The sequence below is a fragment of the Centrocercus urophasianus genome, unplaced genomic scaffold (assembly GCF_019232065.1).
Source record: "Centrocercus urophasianus isolate 14NV4802_14NV808 unplaced genomic scaffold, USGS_Curo_1.0 seq_42, whole genome shotgun sequence".
In the NCBI taxonomy this organism is placed as follows: domain Eukaryota; kingdom Metazoa; phylum Chordata; class Aves; order Galliformes; family Phasianidae; genus Centrocercus; species Centrocercus urophasianus.
The window spans coordinates 2117267-2123267 of NW_024885000.1; positions in this window are offsets into that span (position 1 = coordinate 2117267).

Below are 6001 nucleotides of genomic sequence, written 5' to 3' on the forward strand. Positions count from 1 at the left end.
AGAGAGCTTGCACCCGGAGGCAGCTCACCAGGCGTTTATGCATGCAGCTGCCTGAGCTGAATGCACGCATGTTAATGTGTGGAAATGAGTCGGGGCCACTTTTGTACCAAGTTTTCTGCTCCCTGGATCGAGCCCACCAGGTCTTCTGGGCCAAAAAGAATTCAGGAGAGGACCTCTGCGCTTGCTGCTCACCCTGTCTCTTAACATTGCCCACATACCAGTGCTGCTGTTGGGCAGATAGCAGAGCTTCTCACAAAAGCAGCGCCTTGCTTTGTTGTGCACGTCCCTCTATTTCCCTTTGCTCAGCTGCTGCTGCTCCATGACTCCTCAAGCTTGTGGGGAAGGCCATCACCCCCCAACCCTGCAGCCCGAGTGACCACTGCCACCCAGATGAGCAGCCAGCATGCAGCTCAGAGCGGTGCAGAAGCCAACTGCTGCCAGGCCCTGCCTGCGACTGCTGCTCCTGTGCCACGCACTGCTGCTGAGCAGCTGCTCTGCCCCTGCTGTCCATGCTTTGGTCTCCTGGGACCAACCTGTCATTGCTGCAGCATGTCAAAGGTATGCTTCCCCATATCTCTACCAGAGAGGATTATGTTCCCAGCGGGGGCTCGGGTTCTTTCTTTTTTGCCATCGTGTGATTTAATGTGACAACTGTAATTTGATGTGACGCGTCTTCGCAACAATTCGCTACCTCGGAAAATCACAAACAAGCTTAAAATAAGAGCAGAATGCGTGGACTCTCATCTCCCTGTGTGCTGCAGCTGGAAAAATAAGCACCGGCTTGAGGACTTCTCTGTGCTTCCTTTGGGAGAGAGCGAAGTCATGGACACGATGCTGTAAAATAATAATGTGGATCCCAGCCCTGCAGTGAGAGCTGTCTGGCCAGATGCCTGCACCTTCCCAGAGCCTGTTGGAGTTCAGAACTGCCGTGTAGGAGCAGAGATCTTTGTGTATCTCCTAATGGGCTGAGGCTTCAGTCCCTGCCCTGAAACGAGCAGGATTAGGACAAAACAGACTCGTAGCACTCAGCATCCTATGCCATCGAGCTGAAAGAGAGCAAAGTAAACCTACAGTGGCTTTGGAATTGAAGATGTCCATTTACTGAGCCCTCTGGTTCCAAACCATTATGCTGACACTAATTAATCCTGGCATACCCACTAATTGGCTGTCCCAGTGGTTCCTAAGGTAGAGGTGAGGAGCTCTGCACTGGGACAGCCCCAGTCCTGGGGATGGGGATGGGAAGAAGGGGCTGCAGCTGTGGGCAGGGAAGCAGTGAAGAGTTTCCAGCACTGCTGGGCTTTGCCCTCTCTGCAGTGCTATGAGATGTGGACACGATGGGTAAATCCCCATGTCAGCACAGTGCAGGCAGCCAGTGGCCAAACCGCGCTCCCCTATGGGATCCCCAGTGCTGACCCCATGGAATCCCACACCATTGCAGCAGAGCTGGGCACGGCCCCACACGGTGCCCCCACCCCTCCTTGTGCACAGACAGTGAGGAGAGGATTAAAGCTGTCTGCAGGCAGGAGAACACCAACACCACTGCGCTCACCTAATTACGTTATTTGACAGGATACCCTCTCACTGATTGTAATTACTCATATAATTTGGGAAGCAATTCGCAGTCCATCGCTGCAGGATGCGCGGATCTCGGCTGGGAACAATGTGCCCAACTCTTCCTGTGATGGATGGAAGCTCTGCATCCCTCCAGCCATCCCCCAGCCCAGGGCTTCATGGCACACAGCAGCCCCAAGCCCAGGGCACCATTCATCAGAGGCCCCAGCTCTGTGCCATGGAAATAACTTCAGGCCACCCCACTCCTCCATCCGTGTGTGCTTTGGTTGATGATGACTGCGTGCAGTTGAGTAAAATCAGGCCGTGCAGCCCCAGCCCACACTTGTTTGGATTCTTCACCCGCTTTTGTAAGACCCCGATTTAATCAGGTTCCAACAATCCCAGAGGAATGTTTAATTAATGTTATAAAGAAACAATGGGATGATTAAGCAAGTCTGGGCGGCTGCCATGCGTGGGGCACGTGGCACTTGGGGGTGAATCTGTCGGGGAACATCATCCTACGGACCTCTGTGCCATTTTATTCACTGTTTTAATCATCTGCTCCAGTCCTTCTCTCCTCTTTGTGCTCACCGGGGCAGAGAAGAGGAGCAGAGATGGAGCTCAGTCTCTTCTGCAACTGCAGAGTGAAAGCTCTGAACAAGGAGCCCTCCCACCCCTCCTCCATCCCCACTCTGGAACAGCCCAGCAGCAGCTCTGGGCCACGAGGGCCCTAAAAGTGGTCCAGGAATAGCATCAAGGAGAGCCTGCAGCAGAAATGTGCTCTGGAGGCAGCACAGCACGCAGGCTGAGAGCAGCATGGGGTTCTGCCCAGAGCAGCAGTGGATGCACAGCTCCTGGGGTGGGACGCAGCACACCATGGGCTGCCATCCGGGTGTCTGCAGCAGCCAGCACTGTCCATCCTCTCCCACCTCATTTGGCCCCTGTAAATGTTCTCAAATGGTTGAACGATGCTCTCAGTGCATGATGGCTTCGTGGCACTGATTTTAGGCCAGTTGCTATCTAAAAGATCATTCTCGCTGCTCAGAAGCCTGCTTGCAACCTGAAGTAATTGCATTTGCCTTGGGTTGAATTCCTTTTGCAGCTTCTAAAAATAACCCCCACCCCCCATTTCTTCTGCTTTTCACAGAGCGTCTGAGAGCAGTGAATAAACACTGGGAGGGACGCGAAGGAAGAGGAAGCGGAGCAGCAGGGAGGTGAGGAAGCAGCAGCCCTGCATCCCATCAGGGATGGATGCAGCTCAGCTCAGCACAGCAGCAGTGGGAGTTGTCCAGGGGAGAAAACCCAACTGCAACCCCTGTATGGCACTGAGTGGGGCTGGGAGCTGCAGGGCTGTTGCCAGCGGTGTGGGGATGTGGGTGGTGGCCAGGGTGTCTTCTTGGCCCCACATGTTGCAGTTCCAGCCCTCCCAGAGGGCCCTCCCTGCACCCAGCAGTGCAGCAGCTCTGCCTCATCTCTGCCCTCTTCTCTGCGCACCCGTCGTTATGCTGAGCCTTCTGGTGTCCTGCAGATCAATGGTGACTGCATGTGAGATGACCAACGTTGGGTCTCCCTCATTTCCAACCTCATCTAGCACACAGGAGTGGCCCACAGGGGCTCCTACACAGCTGCAGCTCTCAGCTTACTGTGCTTCAGACCCGGTGAGCTCTGCCCTGAATTGAAGCTGCACCGACACAGCAGTGGCACTGCCCATTCCCAAAGAGAAATGAAGAAATGCAGAGTGAAGTGGGGTGTCTGTGGCCCTCCAAATGTTACATTCACACACACTGGGCATAGGAAAGGCTGCATAAAGGTGCACAGCTGGAGCTGATTTGTGTGACAATTTGTTCCCACATGGGCAGGAAGGGCAGCGGGGCTGCTGTCACTCAGCTCAGCCGTCACTCAGCCGTGCCATCGTCACTCCAGGCAGGTTACAGGGAACCTGATTTCTCTGGAAGGCACTCAGAGCAAAGAGCAGAACGATTGCTGACTTCCAACACTGCTGAGAGGAGCATGGCTGAGGCTCCCAGTGCTTCACGTGGCCATCCTGATCCGGAGCTCACATCCTTCTGGATGCTCCTTGGGAAGGGCTGAGCTCAGCCCTGTGCTGCACAGCTCTCCCAGCTGCTCCTCCTGCCAGGAGATCCAGGAACGCTCCCCTGTGTGTCCTCCTCCCCTCTTGAAGGGGCTGAAGGCAGCGCTTTGTTGGGGAGCAGCCCAGAGCTGCCCCATAACGCGTGCAGTGTGCTTGGCTCCGTGAATTTCTCCTTTGTGCCTCCATCCGCAGCCCACAGCTGCTGCTGTCCCACTGCATGGGGCCAGAGCACCCCCAGCACAACGGGCTCCTTGTTCACCCCATGATTAAAGGAGCGGCTTTTGGCCTTGAATGTTGGCACCACCCAAAGAAAATGTCATTGGTGTGCAAACACAGCACTGTGCTGGGAGCTGCTGTGGCTGAGGGGCACAGGGCTGTAACTGCAGCTCCAAACCTCTGACAAATCATTGCCTCTTCCTTGGCTGCTGCCCTCCTGGAAACACAGCCCTTTGGGTCAGGGACCCTGTGGGACCCTGCAGACAGGGGGGCGTCGTTCCATGCTCTGTGCCTGCTGATACACAAATGCTGCTCCCTGCGCAGCACTGAGCTGAGCCGAAGGCAACCCAGCCAGGAGCAGCCACAGCAGCACAGCTCTCAGCATGGCTCATTAGGCCTGGCCTGGACGCTAATTAGGCTGTTCCTGTTGCTGCCCCATGCACTGGCAGGGAGATGGGTTGCAGGTGATCACTGCTGAGCTACTATAAAACTCTGCTGGCGGCCTGCACTGGGAACTGACTCAAACCCAATTCCCAGAAACCCCAGAGGCACCGAGCTCGGATGAGTGCTGCTTTTACTGCTGGGCATTTTCATGCACCAGGTCCCAGCGCTCGCCCTCAGTCTGTTTCAGCATCCATCACACCCATGGGGTCACTGTGAGCGGTCTCAGGCTCTTCTGGATAACATGGGAAGAAGTAGAGCTGCTCCACGTGAGCTCGGGGTGGGGGGCAGCCAGCAGCTCCATCTGCCCTGGGGCTGAATTCAGGGGACGCTCTGCTGAGCACAGCCCTGCACAGAGCCAGCGAAGGACGTGGAGCTCCCATCCCTGCATCTCAGCTGCTGGGACAGGGCCAGGCACAGCCTCATCCTCCCGCACACAGCTGCCTCATTGCGGGGGAAGCAGCGTGGGAAAAGCACTGGGAAGGGGGCAGTGTGGGCCCCAGGGACCCCACGCAGCCCCCCCCCCCTGCACCCCCTAAGCTCTGCTCACAGCCCTTGCCTGAAGCACACGTTCCCACGAGTCGCTGTGAGCGTGCACAAAGCCCCGTGAGATGGCACAGCTGCTTCCACAGCTGTGTGGGGGTCCTGCCCCATGCACAGGGGCTGGGGGTGCGGAGGGGGCCACGGGGACAGCATTGGGATTGGATGGATGGGGCTGAAGTCACTGCAATGAGGTGCAGCAATGCGGGGCTCTGATCTGCACAGAACAGCCTGTACTCTCACACAAAATACAAAATGAAAGCCCAGCTCTTCACCGAATATTCCACAGTAGGAATTAATTTCATTTCCTTGGAGTCAAGTCCTGGCAAAACAGATAAAAACACTCATTAGTTTTAATGATTTTTGCAAAGGTCAGCTCCGAACTTCACATTAATTAAGTTTCTCATCCTGCTGCTGGCTATAGGAGCTTGTGTGCATCCATGTGGTGCCCCTGCAGCCACTCTGACCAACCCACAGTGGGAAACGCCATCCAAAATAACCTTTAGAGAACAGAGAATGAGATAAATACATGTGGATGGGAGTTTAAAAAGCAGTGGATTGGTACAGACAGCAGTGATTCACTTTGGCTGAATCTGTGCTCAGTGCAAAGCAGCAGCAGCACAGGCACAATGACTTTGGGGCTGCGTGGCTCAACTGCAATTGTAAATGCTCTCCTTGGAGCAGAGCTTTGAGTTACTTTGCTTTGTTGGGTGAAGCAGAAGCACTCCAGGAAGATTTTCTTTTCCACTTCTCTTTAGGACACTCTTCAGTAAATACATCTTTAAACCCACGAAGCATTAAACACCGAATGCTTTGGGGCACATCTGATTTGTAAATGAAAACTATGCAGCATTCACCAGAGAGCAGAAACGGGGTTGTTGTGCTGCACACAGGAGAGCCAACACGTGCACCAACAGCTCCGGGTGTGGGGTCTGCAAGAGGAACTGATCAGGGAACCCCAAAGGAATTGTAGGGACCCACCAGGAAACGGGGACTCTAAAGGAACCAGGGGGACCCCAAAGGAATCTGGGAACCCAAAAGGAACCAGGGACCCACAGGGAGCCACAGACTCCCAAGGGACCAGAGAGTACCCCAAAGAAACCAGGGAACCCACCACAATTCAGGGTCCCCAAAGGAACCTGGGTGACCCCAAAGGAATCT